Source organism: Pithys albifrons, chromosome 9 (assembly GCF_047495875.1).
Source record: "Pithys albifrons albifrons isolate INPA30051 chromosome 9, PitAlb_v1, whole genome shotgun sequence".
Lineage (NCBI taxonomy): Eukaryota > Metazoa > Chordata > Aves > Passeriformes > Thamnophilidae > Pithys > Pithys albifrons.
Genome location: NC_092466.1, coordinates 21,723,737 through 21,741,447, shown reverse-complemented (window position 1 = coordinate 21,741,447; position 17,711 = coordinate 21,723,737). Strand labels below are relative to the sequence as shown.

At 38.9% G+C, this 17,711-nt stretch overlaps 1 long non-coding RNA gene across 1 annotated transcript in view; it reads left to right on the top strand.

Moving 5' to 3' along the window:
- The first annotated feature begins 3,081 nt into the window (after positions 1 to 3,081).
- Positions 3,082 to 17,711, top strand: part of LOC139675906 (uncharacterized) — a 36,050-nt gene continuing 21,420 nt past the window's right edge. Inside the window, exons 1-2 of the long non-coding RNA XR_011698560.1 lie at positions 3,082 to 3,163; positions 3,947 to 4,120. This is a non-coding gene — a long non-coding RNA (uncharacterized lncRNA). The remainder of the gene's footprint in view (positions 3,164 to 3,946; positions 4,121 to 17,711) is intronic.

Sequence of the window (17,711 nt, the reverse complement as noted above, 5' to 3'; positions counted from 1 at the left end):
TTGTCACAATCTTGATAAATTATTATCCTGATATTACTTTAATGTAATATGAGCAAGGTGGGACCAGGCAAAGCTCTTGGGAAGTTATCATGCACAGGAAGCCATTGAAAACCTCGGCTTGACTGAGAACATCTGACTGTCCCTGGAAGTCTGACCTTTTACTAAATAAGTGCCACCACTGTGTTACCAAGAATGCATGCTGGGAAAGACCAATGCCACAAAAATATCTTTCCTGGTATTTTCTAGGATTCCTAGGATTCAGTTTGGCCACATCTTGAACAAGATCACTGCCAACTGCTTGGTTATATGGCTGCTTTTGAGAGACTTTTGGGCTTTGATTTGGTCACTGCTCCAGGCCTTGTGAGCTCTGGTAGAAGAGACTTTCCTCATCCTATATTTAAAGAAGCCTCAGTGGGTTGCTCTGAAGAACTGGAATATTTGCTTCAGGTTCGTGTTAATGAAAGCATAGCAACCTGATGTGGGATGCAGTAGATGACAGGCTATGTATCAAGAGTTGTTCAGGCTCTGTGAAAGTGAGAATAAACCTCCAATACCTGATTTTAAAGAACTACAAGTTTGGATAAGACTCTGCATATAACAGTGAGGGGTCTAGGACACATAAGCTATTCAGGTTCCATCTAGCAGAAGATAGATGTGTTTGCTTTAGTGTAACTATAAGGAGGGACTAAGCCTAATCTGATACCAGTTGTCTATAAGCATAGACAAAGTCACAACAAGAAAGACATCCTGATTATTGACTAGAAAATGCCATGAAAAAGTTATTTGGCTCAAGAGGCAGGTAATGAAGGAATATTTTTGCAGTCTGGTTTGGCCTCAAATTGTATTGTTAATTCTGTTATCAGAATTGCTGGTCTGTAAGCCCAGGACACCATCTTTTAATTAATGCCTGCATCATTTATCACAATTTTTTTCTCCAGTTCATCTCTGGCATTTTGAAACACTTCAGCTGAACAAACCCTAAGTTGCTGTGGTTAACTTCTTAGATGTGCTTGTAGGGTTTTTAAGAAGCCATTTGCAAAGCCCCAAACTGATACTTTACAAAACCAAATTACAAGCAGTGTTTATTCTTGAGCATTATTAACATGAAGTATTTCTGGCTCATAGGAAATCTCAGCTTCAGTTTGTCCCAATTCAGAATAAAACCAGCGTTTGCACTAATCTGCAAATCAGGAATTCTTATATATCCCCTTGGACATGGCAATTGCTACATGAAATCCTGTGTTTGTTTATTACACAATGAAGTATTGAGCAAGGCAGAATAGCTGATTAGAATTGAGAAGCTTTGAGGTTTCTAGCCCAGACTTTCTGCTTTTTGAGGAGTAGTAGCAGAAAGCCCAGAAAGTCTGTGATTTGCCTCAAGTTCCTTGGGTTCTAAGTTGCCTTGGAAAAGAAACCTATCAGCCCTTACTGCCTGTAGTCCTGCTTAATGCACTGGATTGCTAGACTAGTCAGACTAGACTAGAAATCAGAGTAGATTGGCCTTGAATGAATTTGATTTCTTTTTAGTTTTTGACCAGATCTACCAGGGAGGTCCAACTTGCTGTGTAGTCTTCTAGCAACTGGCAAAACAGAAGTATTGTGTGTACAAAGAACAGGAACAGGATATGTTTTTACCTGAACAGGTACTTGGGTTTCTCAGTCCTGAGACTGGATTGAAGTTTAGCACAGAGAAGAATTAAATACACAAGGCCCCTGACCTGGGTAGCATACTTGTATCAGGCACCTGCGATCCTGTTGAACTCTCTGGTTTTGGTGTGTGGGTTGGGAGTGAGGAGGGTGAGGACACTGGTGTGTAAACAAATACAAGGGTTGCTCTGCTATTGCAGTTCATAGCAAGGCAGGGTGTGCTTACAATGTCTAGTATGAGACAAATTAAACCAGTTTGTTTCTCAGTTAAAAAAAAGCTAATAATGAATGTGCCTATAAGCATTTTTTCTGGTTATCTTCATGCAATTTATGTCTCTAAGTGGGAGATGCCTGCATAAGGTTAGATACTGTGTTGGGAATAGGACAGCATGTTTTAGGATAGTGAAATCCATAGTGCCCTACGAGGTGTTCTTAGTCCAACCAAGTTTCAGGTGCTTTTGGTTGATCTAAGACCTGCCTGTTGTGAAAACTGGTTGTGATTGAAAGTCTTCTAAACCTTACTCCTGAGGTATCCTGTTCCAGTATAAGGATTTTTGAAGGCCTGGTTTTACTCATCTAAATCTTCTAAAGCACTGATGACAGAGACTCCATAACATGTTCCTTGAGCACTAACTTAATCAAAAGTGTACAAGTGTTCCCTATGTAAAATTGCAGGTGTATTTCCATGAAAAGCTATCATACCTCCATCTGGCTATGTGAATACAGCATCAGGACAAGTCAGCTGCTGCTATTACCTGGAATAAAGAAAGCTGTTTCTTACTTGAGGAACTTGTCTTGCAGGTTTTGGCACTTTAACATTGTTTGTGTTGCATTGTCTGTTTTACTGACATTTCTTGTTTTCAATCTTGCTGATGGACTACAGTAGTATTTCTGTCCTGTAGAGAGGACAGAAAGGAGTTTGCCTTCCTTTATATTGTAAGTAAATGTCTCATGTGGTGGGATTTTAAGTCCCTATTGTAGCAGGATAATAGAGGGTTATATATCAGCTCTCTTGCTGTCCGTCCATGTGACGAAATGAGTGAAAGTTGATGACTTTGTATTATAGTCAAACTTTATTTGGGGAAGTGACCTTCTTTCTTGGGGTTCCTCATGTCTGACAACTGTATGCAGAGCAAGCAAGTCAATACGAACTGCCATGTTTGGTTGGTATGGGTTTACAGGCCAGTGCTCTTGTTTCCAGTAATACATACTTGCATTTCCTTCCTGATTTTTGCAAGGGATGGGAAGAAAACTCTGTGCCATGGATGTGTCTTTCTAAAAACAAGTGTTATCTGAAGTACCAAAACTAATGGGAAATAACACATTCTCCTGTATGTCATCTGTGGCCTTTTCAAACTTGAGGACTGGCTCCATGAACGTCTGAAGAACTGGTAGATTTGCCCTCAATCCAAACATCTCTGGGTGGTTCTCTTGTGCCCAGAGGCAGCAAAGCAATTCCAGGAACTCACTCTGATGTGCTATGCAAGTGTGGAGGCATTCACAGAATTTCCCAGAGGTGAGCTTATTGTTTCCAACTCCCTAGAGACCAAACCTTTTGCCTCCACTGTGATGAACTCCAGCTGCCTTCTCTGTGTGTCAGGGAGGGCAACGGGAGTGGCTTCTAATCTCTTCCATGAAGCCCAGTGGAAAATCACAGTGTGTGGCACTGTTGAGTTTTCACAAGAAGGGCCACGTGCTGCAGAGAGTGGCAGGGCAGAGCTGGCAGGTGTAATGATGAGCCAGAGGCTCTGAGAGGTTCAATGTGCAGCTTATGAAGAACCCTGTAAGTTGTGTTTTGTATGTGCAAGGCTATGCTCTTTATCCACATTTTGTTGGGTTTATATTTAGCTGTAGCAGGAACCATTAGAAATAGACAGATCTTCAAAACATTACCAGATGTTTGAGACTAAGAGTCAGCCTCAGTTTTATTGCGATGGTCCTTGGTACAGGAAAAAAATATATGAGGGCTTTTACAGCAGAGAACACAGCTCTGACAGGAGAAAAGTAGGATGTTGGAGTCTGTCAACTTCATACATACAATGCCATTGATTTGAAGAGTTATACTGTAATTTTGATTCCCAGAAGGCCATTTCCCTTCTTAGTATGGAGAAGGGATAAAATGGTTTCCTGTAGAGTTGTGGACTAGGAGCAAGCTGGGAATTGGAGTGTGTCCAGTCCAGTGGATAACTGAGGTAGCAGTGGTGGTGCTAGTGTTAAGACATCAAAATGAAGCATTCTGGGGATTTGGCTGTGAAAAGTCTGACTACATCTGGTGAGAAAGCTTTCTTCTTTGTTTCAGGTGCTGAGGAGAAAGCAAGATAGTAAGAAAAGAGATGAAAGAACTTGTAAGGAAGATTGCTAATGTTGGAGTCTGGATGAACAGCAAGATCCAGTTTCCACTGCTGTTGGGAATTTTTAAACAGCAAGAAGATTAATCTGTGAACAAGGAAACATACAAAGCTCTGAGATGGAGGTATGTGAGAATCCTCGATATAACTTAAAAACACAAAGTTGATCTTAGTGTATCTATTTGCTGAATCCCAGATCAGGATTCTTGCTGCTCCCCATAAAATTCTGCAGACTTGTAAACCAGCTGTTTATTTCCCTCAGTCTGAATCTTATGTTGGTGAGAAAAAGTGTTTGGAAGCTTAAACTTACGCTGAATCATCTTTTCATTCCTTCAAATCATGGTCACAGAAGCTGGACCTGATGCTTACCTATGGTATCCAAACTGCTGAGTTTGTCTTGTTACCTGTGTAGAGAGGTTGTTCTGTTACCAGGTACTTATTAGACTAGAAAGAGTCCAGCAAAATAATATGAACAATTGTATTAGTTTAAATATTTAGAACCAACCACAGACTTCTTGTGATTGTGTTGTAACTGTGTGCTTTTATTTCCAGCCTATAAAATGTGACAAATACTTTCTTCTTCTCATCATATAAAAAATTATATACTCTTTAGGATAGTGACTTTTCCACTTGTCAGGCTCAGAGGATCCCTTATGACTGTTAAGCACACCAATGTTGTCACCAGCAAAATAATCTTAAGTCTTCAGCCACTGGCTTACTATCCAAGCCAAGAAAAGTTGGCATTCATGGGACCATATTCTAAATGAAGTGTTGGTGTAAAACAAAGCACTATTCATGCTAATCTTGATATCAGCTAAGTACTATTATGGTGTTCCAGGGTTGTTGTTTTTTTGTTTGGGGTTTTTTTTTTGCAGCCAATCTTGTTTTGAAGAGTGGGAAGAAGGATATTTTCTCTATTGTGTGCTTCTTCATTGAGTACATAGTTGGATTAACAGTTTGTTTTTTTTAAAAAAAGAGCCTGTCTGGTCTAGCTCAAATGTAATATTCTGGAAATTTTTGCTGCCATGATTTAACAGTCTTCCAAAAAAATAACTGTTACATGGAATATACTGTTCTGTTTTGACATTGTATATATCTAGCATTATATATCTAAAAGATAACTGATGAAACTGAAGTACCTCAATACCATCTCCAGCTGAAAAAACACACCATTTATGCAGCATAGCCTTTGGGAATCTTGGATTTGTGTATTTTGGGTCAAGTTACTTTTCAGAGTTGGAAATCACTTTGGAATTTTAGATCCTCTTTGTTGAATTTAACATATGATCAAAAGAGCAAATTTGGCATGTGGGCTCCCTGTGTCTGCTGCTTCAGAATGTATTGGTAGTTCTTCTAAGAATCAGTTCAATATAACTTTTGAAAAATAATACATGTGTTAATAGAATGTTACACAGTGAGAATATGCGTGAGTGATTCTGTACTGGACCCCTCTATGTCCTCAGAGACGAGTATATAGTATATATTATATCATAGTATATATTATAGGCAAGTGTCTGCAAGATAAAGCAAGTGCCTGGAGAGGGAATTTGGTGAGTGTTCTCTGTCATGATACCTGTTTGAAGGAGGTCACAGTCAGTTTTGGTGAGATGTGGAATATCTCCAGTAGGCACTGCAAAGCTGGTTGGGCCTGGTGACAGGAACTGCACAGTTAGGTGTGTACTGTTGAGCATAAAATTATCCAGGAAAACAAAGCAACAGCCATAGAATGGAAAGCTACCACATAAGTGCACTGTAGAGCACATCAGAGTGCAAACTTAGAATCTAGTCCTTCCTTCATTCCTCATTTAATCTTCTCTTAGGGTGAGTACCAGTAAAATTCAGTTTAAGTCATGAGTCCTAAATTTGTCAAAACTATTTGAGTATTTGATCAGTAAATTCAGGTCACCTGGAAGATAGAGAAGATGGGCAAGTGAAAGATCACACTGTGTAATACTGTCATGCCGTTTGTGGTATTTGAGGTTGACCTTTCTCTTTTGGCAGGGGAGAATATTTGTCAAAAGAGGCACATACCAGTAAGTTCCAAATTGAGAGCTCTCCAAGCTGGGAATCCATTCCTCTCAAGGGTTCAGGTTTAAAGCATCCAGCTTTAAGTTGTCTTGAGATGCAACTCCTTATTCTTTCCACATAAAGAGTTGCATTATTCTCTTGTAGTGAATTAAAATGATCTGGAAAGAATGCTTTTTTATATATCTTCATTTTTTAGAGTTTTGAAGCTTATTGCTAAGGTATTCAGTTGTCTTTTTCTTTCCTCTCCAATTACCATCTCATTTTTTTCCCTCCACAGACATTCATGTTTTATTTTAAAAATTATTTGCCTACTAGCTATGACTCTAAAGGCTGCCTGGGAAAGTGTTCAAAAGGTATATGGATGTGGTACTTGGGGATATGGTTTAGTGTTGGACATTTTGGTGCTGGGTTAACAGTTGGACTAGATGACCTTAGAGGTGTTTTCCAACCTTTTTGAGTCTCCAAGTTTTTACAGCACACTGCATTTGCAGAAAACTGTGTGCCCAGACAGGCAGCAGTTTGATGGTTCCTATGACATGGAAGACCTTTGCACAGACTACTTCCATGAGATAACACACAAGCAGAAAAAAAGATGGGTTTTAGTGTTTCTTCACCTTTTAAAAGCATGCACCACCTTTTAGATCCATGGAGGTGTATGTGATAAGTAACAGCGAGGATACTCACCTGCTTGTCAAAAAAATTAATCCATGCTGTGAACTCCTACCAAATGTAAATGGAAAATGTCTAGCTTGACTCATATGAACCATATTTGCTGTATAAACTCTGAAGATTGCTTATTGTTAGGGAAGTGATGGGTGTAGCAATTACCCTCAAACAGACTGTTAATAAAACAACAGAATTTTGTCTCAAAAAGGCACTTAAGGAGCAAATACAAATTATCAAGGTTGAAGTTACAGGACCATTTTACCATTTACAGCAAGTATTTTTGTAGTAGCAGAAAGAAGCTTGTAAACTGTTACCAGATTTTTTGCTGGTGTCGTGAATGATATGAGTAAACAGACCATTAGGAGTAGAGCCTAAGCAAGTAACTTGTTCTGTGAGCTTGTGTTTTGTGTCAGTGTCACTCTGACATTCACAATTTGCAATGGACAGTGTAGAAAACTGCCTTGAGTCAGCAGAACCCAAAGACTTGGGTTCCTCATGTGGCCCCATATCTCTGCCATTTACTTCTTTATGGCACTAACTGGTTTGTTCTTGTAGCACAGTGCCTTACAGGGCACAAAACTAGAGTGTTCTATGCAGTTTCCTGGAAGTCTAATAGCCTGTTTTGTTAACTGTCTAGTGTTTGATTCCTTCTTTTCCATATAGCATTTTCTAAACCGTTAATTCATTTGCATTCTGCCAGAAGAAGATAATGTTCCTCCAGGCAGTTGAGAGAATAATCTGTAAGTATTGTGGGTTTGGCTGGCATACCAGGAATGCTGGCTCAGGCCAGGCTCCTCAGACGGGCATTCCTGGGACTGCAGAGCCATCTGAAGTGAATGTTAAGAGCAGTAGTTTTAACTAAAGTCAAAGGGCAGTAGCTGGAGCAGTGCCTCCCCTCCAAACATTCTTAAGTCAGTATCAATGTAGAGAACAAGAGACCCCAGTTACTTGTGAGCTGATCTTTGTTTTGGAGGAAGTAGTGCGTGTGATGTTGTAGGGGCCTTTGTGGAAATGGAAGCATCACAGCAAACCCAGAGCAGCACATTCAGTAAGTGAGCACCAGATTTTTCTTCCTGGAAGACTGTTTCAGTGACCTGGATGTGGTGCCCAAAAGGAGCTGGAAACCAGTCTGGCAGCCTGCCTTCTGCAGGCCATTGTGAAGGAGAAGTTGCCTAGGGGACTTGATAGTTGGATGACCTTAGGAAAAATCTGGAGTTGCCCAAACTCATAATGTGAGTCAAAAACATACTACTGAAGTAGCTTATGTGGTATTTTGTTCTAGCTTTTTCTTTTTATTTCTTTTACCTTTAAACTCTCCATCATCAACTTTATCTCAAGAGGGCAGCTGGAAAGGAAGGAGAAACATAAAAATAAAGGCAAAGCATTGAGTGCTGAATGACATTGCCTTACAGATATCTATGCTTGCTTAGTATAGTGTGAAATTTGGAAGGGTGCTGTGTTCTTTGTGGTTTGTTTATTTTTTTTTATGGTATCACAATATAAAAGCACAGATTAGGGGCTGGCACAACAAAACTGTTTTGCAGATGCTATAGGTCTGTTGAAAAGCTATCTGTGGAATCTTTTTTATTTTCCCTCCAGTTCTTCAGAACATTTTTTCCTTTTCTGCAGCGTGACTTAAATTCTTAGGTTTCAGTATGTAAAGGACTGATTGCGTGAAAAATATGAGCCCAGAAGTGTTGTTTTTGGAAGGATATTGTAGTTGATATTGGAGAGGCACTGAACTAAAAGAGCTGTGGCAGACTAGGAAGGAACAGAAATACTGAACCTTGGATTTGTTAATGCAGTTTCCATTCCATGAAAACAGAACTGTCCCAGAAACTTTGCTACTGTTTTGAACAGACTTCACAATGAATCCCCGTGGCTTTAAGCTTGCCTGCATGAAAGCCCTGTGTTTTAAACAATATTTCTTATTCCATGTTAAATTAATGACTTAGCTGTTGAGTAGCTTGAACTCTGCAGAAGAACACTAAGAAATACAGTTATTGAACACACTCTCTTCTTGGTGCGGGTTTTCACTTGAAAAGCCTTATATTTGATCTTAACAGAACTATGGTAGGTTCAGGTATTCTAAAGATTACACATAAAATAGTAGAAGTTGTGTGGGGGTAGAAACTTTTCCATTGAAATTACAGGTCAGGGCAGTATCGTGTTTTGTACTTGTGAGCCAGAGAAACTACGTACTGTGTACAAACACCTGAATGAATATGTAAACAGCAGGTAGACACTAATAAATCTTGAATTTTTCAGCTGATATTATGTCTGGGATCACAGGGCTTGTTGGATGCACAGTTTTGCAGTAACTCATACAACTGGGCCAGAGTTTCTAGGTAAAGGTCTTGTGGAAATCCTTGGCTGGGTCCAGAGGCTGTCACAGAGGCAAACTTTACATCTGGGGGACTCGCTGGTATGATGCTAAGAATAAGTGGCCTGAGGAAAAGGTTCAGGGTTAAGTAATAGAACTAGAAAATGAAATTGCTCTCTCCAAAGTTGAACTGAGAACATTCAGAGACACAGGCCATGTGTAAGTTTTGGAATTATGTAAGTTCCAAAACGTAGTATCCCAAATGCTTTCTGAATGTTGGAGTCTCTCTGATGGCAATAAACTGATCTCAAATTATACTTCATTTTGCAGACTTTGAATATCTGGTAATGATATATGTGTGTTTTCTTCATCCCTCCATTTCCCCCCAAATCCATGGGGATCTCTTTAACTCTATCTCAAGGGATTTTGAATATTTTCAACTGGCTGGAAACATTCTTGTATGTTGGATGAGGACTCTCTATTTGCAGCTAAGCCCTTTAAGGATTACTGAAATGAGTGAATTTGTATCATATAATTATGATACAAATACTAATTATTGAAAAAATAGAACAAGTTCCAATTTTAAGACTGCTAAATATTCAAAACTGTTAAATATTGTTTTATTCAAGTCTGAGTGTCAAATTCACTTCCCTTTTAATTTAAGCAGCCTTATTAAATTGATTACAGTATTTCTGAATGCTAAAACAAATGAGTTTTAATAGTTCAAAATAATTTATAGTTGAGGCAGATAAAGACAATTGAATGGGGAGAAATAACCGTACTCCTTAAAGGGAGTACCTTTGCTATAAACTATCCCTTAAGAGGATCCTTTGCTGTCCTGTTCTCTGTCCTATGCTACTTCCAACTGTGGCATTGCTGGCAGTGAGCTGGAGTGTCAGCAGGTTGTTGTGAGCTGCAGACAAGTCCTGCCCGCCCATGTCTATCCAAGAAGAATCGTATGGGGAAAGTAACAGAAGGGACACTCTAGGCACTCAGCATTACAAATATTGGTCCTGTTTGCATCTTTTAAGTTGTACTTTATGCATTACTAAAGTTCTGTTTAAAATATCCGGAGTTTCATCTTTGTGATTGAAGAAAGCACTGTGTGAAAACACAAAAAAAATGTAATCGCTGCAACCCAGGAAATGGGACTTTGTATCAATTAACCACAAACTGATAGCTTATGGCATTTGTCAGATGTGATCTGTAGCATGAATTGGAATATAAACCATGTGGATTAACAATTCAGTTGCCATAGAAACTTCTGGAACTGAAACTTGCTGAAGAACACAGACCATGACATTTTGATGCCTTTATATGTAGTATCAGCTGTAGCAACAGCAGTGTGACATGGTTTCTTTTCTTGTCCTCCAAACTTCCATTAACACTGGAAATGAGTTCTTTATCTTTCACTCAGTGGTTGCTCTGGTTGTTCTCGCTGCTAGGGATCACTCCAAACAAAGGGTCAGTCCCAGTCCTGATGTTGCAAGTACTATGTAGAGAATAACAGGCTTCAATTTTGTATATAGTATTTGCATCTAGATACCTTTGACAGTCATAGGCCAGTTTCAAGAATGTGCATGTATCTGGCAGTTATACTCCTATACATACTGTTCTCCCTTTAAAAGCTGTGTATAGCTGAATTCATCAGCTTTCACAACCCAGCTCTGAAACTCGATCTAGAATGACACTAATAACAATTAGCTGATTCAAATGGTACTTAACAGCACATGGACCTTTCATTACTAGGACAGTATTTTAAATTGTAGTGTCTTTTCATTGCTCTCACCCCTGGGTTTGTTCAGCTCAGCTCATCTACAAATCAGACATCTGTAGCTTTTGAGAGAGACTACCATTACAGTATGCAGAGAGACATGCTGGTGAAGTTGATGTTTGCATTCATATCAAATCCATGCTTACATCCACCAGGTGGATCACGGTTGGGTGGATGAAAGGCATCTCTGCTACTCTCTGTTGTGTGCTCTCTGTTGCCTGTTTTTTTGTCTTCAGAGCTGTTAGTCCAGCATTTCTTGTGCTAAAATCTTGAAATAGAGATTTCATTGAGCTGCTGGGATGTAAAACTAAAATAACTTTGAAGCGATTTATGGCAAGAGAAAATGTCAAATCCCTGTTTAACTGGAAGTGAAGGAACAAAAGACAAGGGTTTTGTTCCAGTCATTAAGAGCGCTAAAAGTCAAGCGACAAACATCCTCAACTGTAACTTTGTTCAAGGCATTTGTTCTGGAGAAAGCCGAGACTTGTCATGACAAGAGACAGCAAAATCTTTAAATGATGGCTACACAGCCACGCCTGCCTACTCCAGGTAGTTTTAAAGCCCCTGTTAGATTGATAGAAAAACCTACATTGTTGACCTATTTGTTTGCTTACACTTCAGGCCTTTCGATACCTGACATCTGGATGAAGCATCCATGGATTATTGAGGTCTTCTTATAGTAATAGCTAACTGAATCCCTCTTTAATCTCTAGCCCGCTATTTAATATGTTATTTAAAAGTTCTCAGTGCTTTGTGCTCGAGCAGAATATAATACATATGCTCATTGTTATTAATCAATGCAGAATCATCTTTGAAACAGTACTGTCTTGTGCATCCTGATTCCTCAACCAAACCGTGCTTGATTCCTCCATTTTCAGCATTTTTACAACTTGTAAGATCCAACATCTTGCTGCCATTTTCAGTCTGTTCCTCTTTTAGAAGTGTTGTTTAGATTTTAACTATTTATAAGGGCCCCTCAATTTTGTGCATTTTGGCTCTTCTTACCCCTTAGTGGAAACTGAGACGGCAGTATTATAAAAACATAACTGGTGCATACAGTTTTGGGCTATGTGCCAAAATAAAGAAGGGACTGGGGGCAGGGGGGAGGTAGGAATAACTGGAATGAAAAAGGTCATGTTCTCAGAATAAGTGGCTGCAACTTGGCATAAATTTGGAAGTTGCATCTGTTTATGCTAGTGATGAATTTAGCATAAAGTAGTTGCCAGTTTCTTCAATCTAAAATTTAGTTCTGCAGCCCTTCTGAGTATCTTGTCAAATTCTAATCTTGATCCAGTGTGTCTTGTATCCTATTTCTCTGAAATTCATGGATTAATAATGTTGGCTGGTTCAGAAAATTGGGAAAACTATTAATTCATTTAAAGAGGCTGAAATTGTAAAGACTCCTAAAATTAATGCACTTACAGCATAGTCTTTACAAAAAACTGTGTAAAATAAGGCTAATTTTAAAAATCATTAAAGCTGTATTTAACAGACACAGTGAACAGAGATATCAATATCATTTGAGGCCATAGTTACATCTAGAACATGAATCCAAAAGAAAAGAAAGTGGGCCTTGCTATATAAATAGTTGATGCTGTTGAGTCTTTGTGGAGCCTTGCAGAAGATAGAGAGTTTTCAGGAGTGGGACATTGACTTTTTAGTGTATGAAACTTGAGGTAAAGATCATTTTAGCATATTGCATTTTACTATTTTAATGGACCTGACAATCTGCATAGCAATAACAGTGAACACTTATGGCACTGGAGTCAGCAAGTCTGGACTAGTTACTGTTGTTGTGACATAGTGCTGGTGTATCAACAGGAGAAGATTCAAAAATGTTTATTTGTCTGCGATTTTCTCTCTTTCTTTTCTTTTCTTTTTTTTTTATTATTCAGTTGATAGCCCTTCTAGTTACCATGTAATCAAAGGGAATGTACTTCCTTAGTACCTGAAAGCTAGAGAACTGTTTCTAGAGTTTATAAGGTCTATTTATAGTTGAATCCTTAGCAGTAGTGGAATCAGGGCTGGGGGAGGGTGTGGGGAATTATGTAATTGTAAAAACAAATATAACTGGAGTGACATTTCATAAAATTATGAAATAGACTAATGGAAAACTATAGATAAAAACAGCAGAAGTGCACACAAAACCTGATTCTGTGGAAGTCACTTTTTACAGCCTTCCCCTTTTGACAGCACATAAAGGGCCAGATCCTCAACTGAGAAAAAAGAGCTGCATTGATTACCAGCGTAAGGGTTGACACAGCCCAGCTGATTCAAACTTGCTCTTGGGCATCTGATAATACTTATTGGTGTAGGATATAAGCACATGCTTGGCAGAAACAGGAAAATGCCGCAACCTTTTCTTCTACAAGAAAAAAGGCTGGCAAACACCTGCAAATCCCCCTCAACAAACACCCACCCTGACAGCCCCTGAATCTTATAATTTCCTATTAGGATTTATCCATGCAAACTTTTGCTTACAGAAACATTCCTAGAAAGGGAAGACTAAAATCTTTGCAAGAAGTGCTTGCACCGGTACTTGTGCATGACTTGTGCATGTAGTGACTGTGATTCGAGTCATGAGTGAGCCACAAATCAATACCATATAAAATAGGGGAATAAATGTGAATGGTGGGTAATTGGTGTAAAACAGCCTTGTGATGACTGGCACAAAACTGTCAATTTACTCATGCTTTTACAAATTCAAACAATGACTAAGGAGCATAGTTCTGATTTCAGTCTGGTCAAGTATTTTTCTATCAAAAAAAAGGTAAATATTTGTTGAAGATTTCGGTTTCAATGAGCAATTATGTAAATGTTTTGCAAAACTTGTTAGAGGCGTGACTTAGTGGAAGAACACACTTAAAAATCTGTGTCAAAACAACTTTTGCAAATAGATTTTTACTCTATTAATGTTCCCAACACAGTTGACTTTCTTTCAGGAATGGTTCCTCTGAATTCAACAGAATCATTTATGGAATGATGAACATATAGTCTAATTGTGAGACTTCAGTAAGAAAATGTTTCAAATGCTATTGCTAAACACAGCTGTGCAACATCAGGTGGAGACATGTTGCAGACATAAAGGGGTGTGGATCTGCTGTCAATGCATTCTCTACACTTATTACAATTTATTATAAACTCTTGGTCTTGTTGGTGCTTTTCACATAAAGGACCTTGTAACAGTAACGTTAAATTATAACAATATAATAACAATAATAATCCTGCCACTTAGGAAGTTGCTTCTCACCTTTAAGAATTGACCTTACTTTCTGGAAAGCTGAATGTTAAGGAGCACAGATATCTGTCTTTACCAGGTCATAAAATATCTGTGCCCAATAGTGATGCAAAAGTTCTAGGAAAAATCTTTCTTACCTGTTTCATTGAGATTCCCTGAATGCCATTTGCAGCCTAAAAAGAGAGTCATGTTGTACTCAATTGCAAATTATTTCACAAGAGATACTCTGTGAAAAATAAGTCTTTCTTGTACAAGTAGGTGTAAGTTTTTACAAGAAGAATTGATGTGGGAGACCAAAAAGTCCATAGGCTTCCTACAGTCCTACCTAGTGCACAAACCGGCAGCCATGTGACACTTTTACAGTCATGTTGCTGCATTGCTCCAGCATCTTCAAAGTGTCTTGATGCAGCTCTGCTTAAAGTTTTGCAGTGTCATCCTTCTTTGTGTGATCTTGGACAGGTATGGCCAGCTGTGTAAGATGAGATGAATGTTGCCAAGTAACATCAGTGCACAAAATAACACAAAGTAATAATAATAATAAGGATTATTTGCTTAAGACCTACTAGACTCAGGGAACAGTTAAAATGCATGTTTTAAAAATATGTGACAACATTAACATGTTTAATCCTTCCTTGTAATGAGTCTATGCTGAGGTGCTGATAATATTGAGCTTGGCCTCATTATCTGCAATATGCCACTCAGACTGGCTCAGCACTGACAGTCACTATGATTTATCTGGTATAATCACTGTTCATTATCTGTAATAATAAAATGATCATAGTTTTTAATGTTACCATTTATTTACAACAGATGTTCAGTCAGTTCTATTGATGTGAATGCTTCATTGCTGTAATGTAGAAATCACACAATGCAATAGATTAACTTAAACATTTTACCTTTGCTGAGTTATTAAGACCTAGCAATTCATGTGTAATTGTATTAAACTACACTTTGGGTAAATCTTTGAAGTTGGCCATGGTGATGACTTCAATTTAAAGAAAAATGCAAACCAACTGAAAGCCTCTTACTGGTCTGTTGAAGACGCAACTGATGATTCAAAAGCTTAAGTAGAAAGTTTGAAAGGCAAGTGATGACTCGCCAAGGTCAATGTATTAAAAAAAGCCCAACAAAAACCAACTCCCCCAAAACCTCAACTATGCTGTGATGTGGTTATGGAGTCAGTAATGTTTTCTAATCTAATGCTCTTATCACTGAATTTGTCCTGTTTGCAGCCGTTCCACATCCTGCAGGGAGAATTATGGAGTCATCTCTGAAATAAGCCAGAACTTGGTTTCTATCTTGTTCATGCAGCTGAATTTACCCATGATAACAAAAACTCCACAGTTGTTTTTCAGCTATCTGTTGGGGTTCCTGGTAGCTGCTATAAAAAATATAATGAACTGAATGTGACTTTCTCAGTAAGGTTCTGAAGTTTTCTATATTAGGGACAAACAGGATGCAATATGAATAATGAAATATGCTTGGGGATCATGGTTTTAGCTGAAGTTAGCATAGTGAAATATCTCACAAAGGAAAAGCAATCTAGGTAGCTCAGACTAAAGCACAGAGAGATAGTTGTGGTAAATGGAAGTCAGCAGATTTAAGCTAGAAATGATAGGTAAACTGCTAATGCTAACAAACAATTGCAAAACGTGCCTAGAATGCAGTGGACTTCATGTACTTTGACATCCTTAGATCAAGGCTGGCTTTCACTGAAGTTTTCCAGTAATTAGTTACTGTCTTCCTCATTCTTACAGAAGTGTGTGGTACTCTTGTGTTGCAGTCATGGCACGCTGATGCCCTGGAAAACAGTGGCACTAAATCCTTGAAAGATTAAATATTAGATCATGGTATACCAAAGCAATGCTGTGACTTAGCTCTGGTAATTTTGTTTGCCCAGGCTGATGTTAGCCATGGGAAACTGCAGGTTAGTGTTCCCATTCAGCTGTGGTGTTTGTCCCTAGCTACCTGGCCTGCGACCTCCTGCAGGTACAGATGTTCTGCAGCTTGAAGGACAGGAACTTAGCACACCTTTTGGAGACTGCTTAGTGGTTTGTGTGGCTAACATGCAGAACTTACATGTGTGACTTCCTAGGAGTCTTAGTTGCCAGCTGTCAGTAGTGGTTTGTAACCAAAAAGATCAGAGGGATCAGAGTCCTAAAGTGAGGAATGACAGGGCCTGATGTGAGCCCTTGCATGGGTGAGGGAAAGCTGTCTAGGCAAGGCAAGCTCAGTGCCAGCCTCAGGCTGCACTGTAGTTGCATTTAGCCATGCGGTATGGAGAGGATGCAATATGTTACAGTGATAGGTTTCCTTTTTCTGCTCCAGTGGGAGCAAGCTGGACCCTCCGATAAGCATGTTGAGCTGACCTCTAGCCTTCTCAGGCAATGGATTCTCACTCTCCCCCTCACTTGGTCCTTCTTGACAAGTTCAGCCCTTTAAAACAGGCGATTGCGTTTAAGCTACTGGAAGTAAGGACTTTGCTTTGCTGTTATGCTTTAACCACCATGAATTTTGTCCTGCACAGAGCACAAATCCATTTTTGTCGTGGCTTCTCTGAAACAAGATGACCTTTGTTTCACCCTAGAGTGAAGAATATGATTTTTTAAAATACCTGATAGTAATATGGACTGTTTCCCTTACCCTTGCTTTCAGCATCGGTAGCACTATGTGCTATTCTCCACGTGCTGTATATATGGATTTATTAATGTACCAAAGATGATAAATTTACTTGGGAAACTATTTTCAGACCAGATCACATTGCTGCTTTTATTTGCTTATAGGCCTCTATATTTCTTTGCCAACATTCCTGTATGTTTCTGGTTCTTATTTATTTATTTTTCTAATGCTAGTTTCCTCTTGTTAATCACTCTAAACCTACACTAAAGTGATTTTCTGATATTACAAGAAATCTTTTATGGGGCATGGACCTTATGTTACTTCCTGAATATTGTAATATCTTAATTAGGCTATGTATTCAGTAGCAAAATACTTGATTAGGTCACTTACTATTTCTGTCTATTGCAAACTAGTATCTGCAAGCTTAACCCTAGAGGCTGATGCTGGCTAATCATATAGTGCATAAATCATGAGTGGCCTTGATGTAAGCAGCTTTGTAATGCCTCAGTCTCTCAGCCCTCGTAGGACTCTTCCCCAGAGGATAATTTAACACCTGCTTACTGATCAAGAAAAGACAGAAGTATGAAAGGTAGATACATTTGTCTCCCTCTTACCGAGCATAAAATGAGCTGGCTGGCTCTGATTTTTGGGAGCCTGGCATGGGACTAAAATAAGATTGGTCTTTTTTAGCATTGGTTGACTGAAATACATAAAGCAAACCCTGCAGCAGAAATATGTGTCAGTTATAATTAAGCATCATCTATACGTGTGTGGGGGAAGAGGACTGAAATGTGTGATTTAAGAGCAGGTTCCTCCTACACTGCATCTCCCAGTGAGAACAGGAGTGAGCCTCGTTGCACTGCAGTACTTTTTACATTTCTTCTGTTTCTGAGGACCCAAAAAGTGGTGAGAAAACAAACGAATGCCTAAAAGAAGGGGGTTATAGGGAAAGACTCCAAAGCATACTTTTCCTTCTCAGTATATCTGAGTCAGTATGTAAGGTCTGGGACAACTGTGTATTGGGAAGACAGTCACTGGAATTTCAGGAACCAGCCCTTGTTGAAAAGT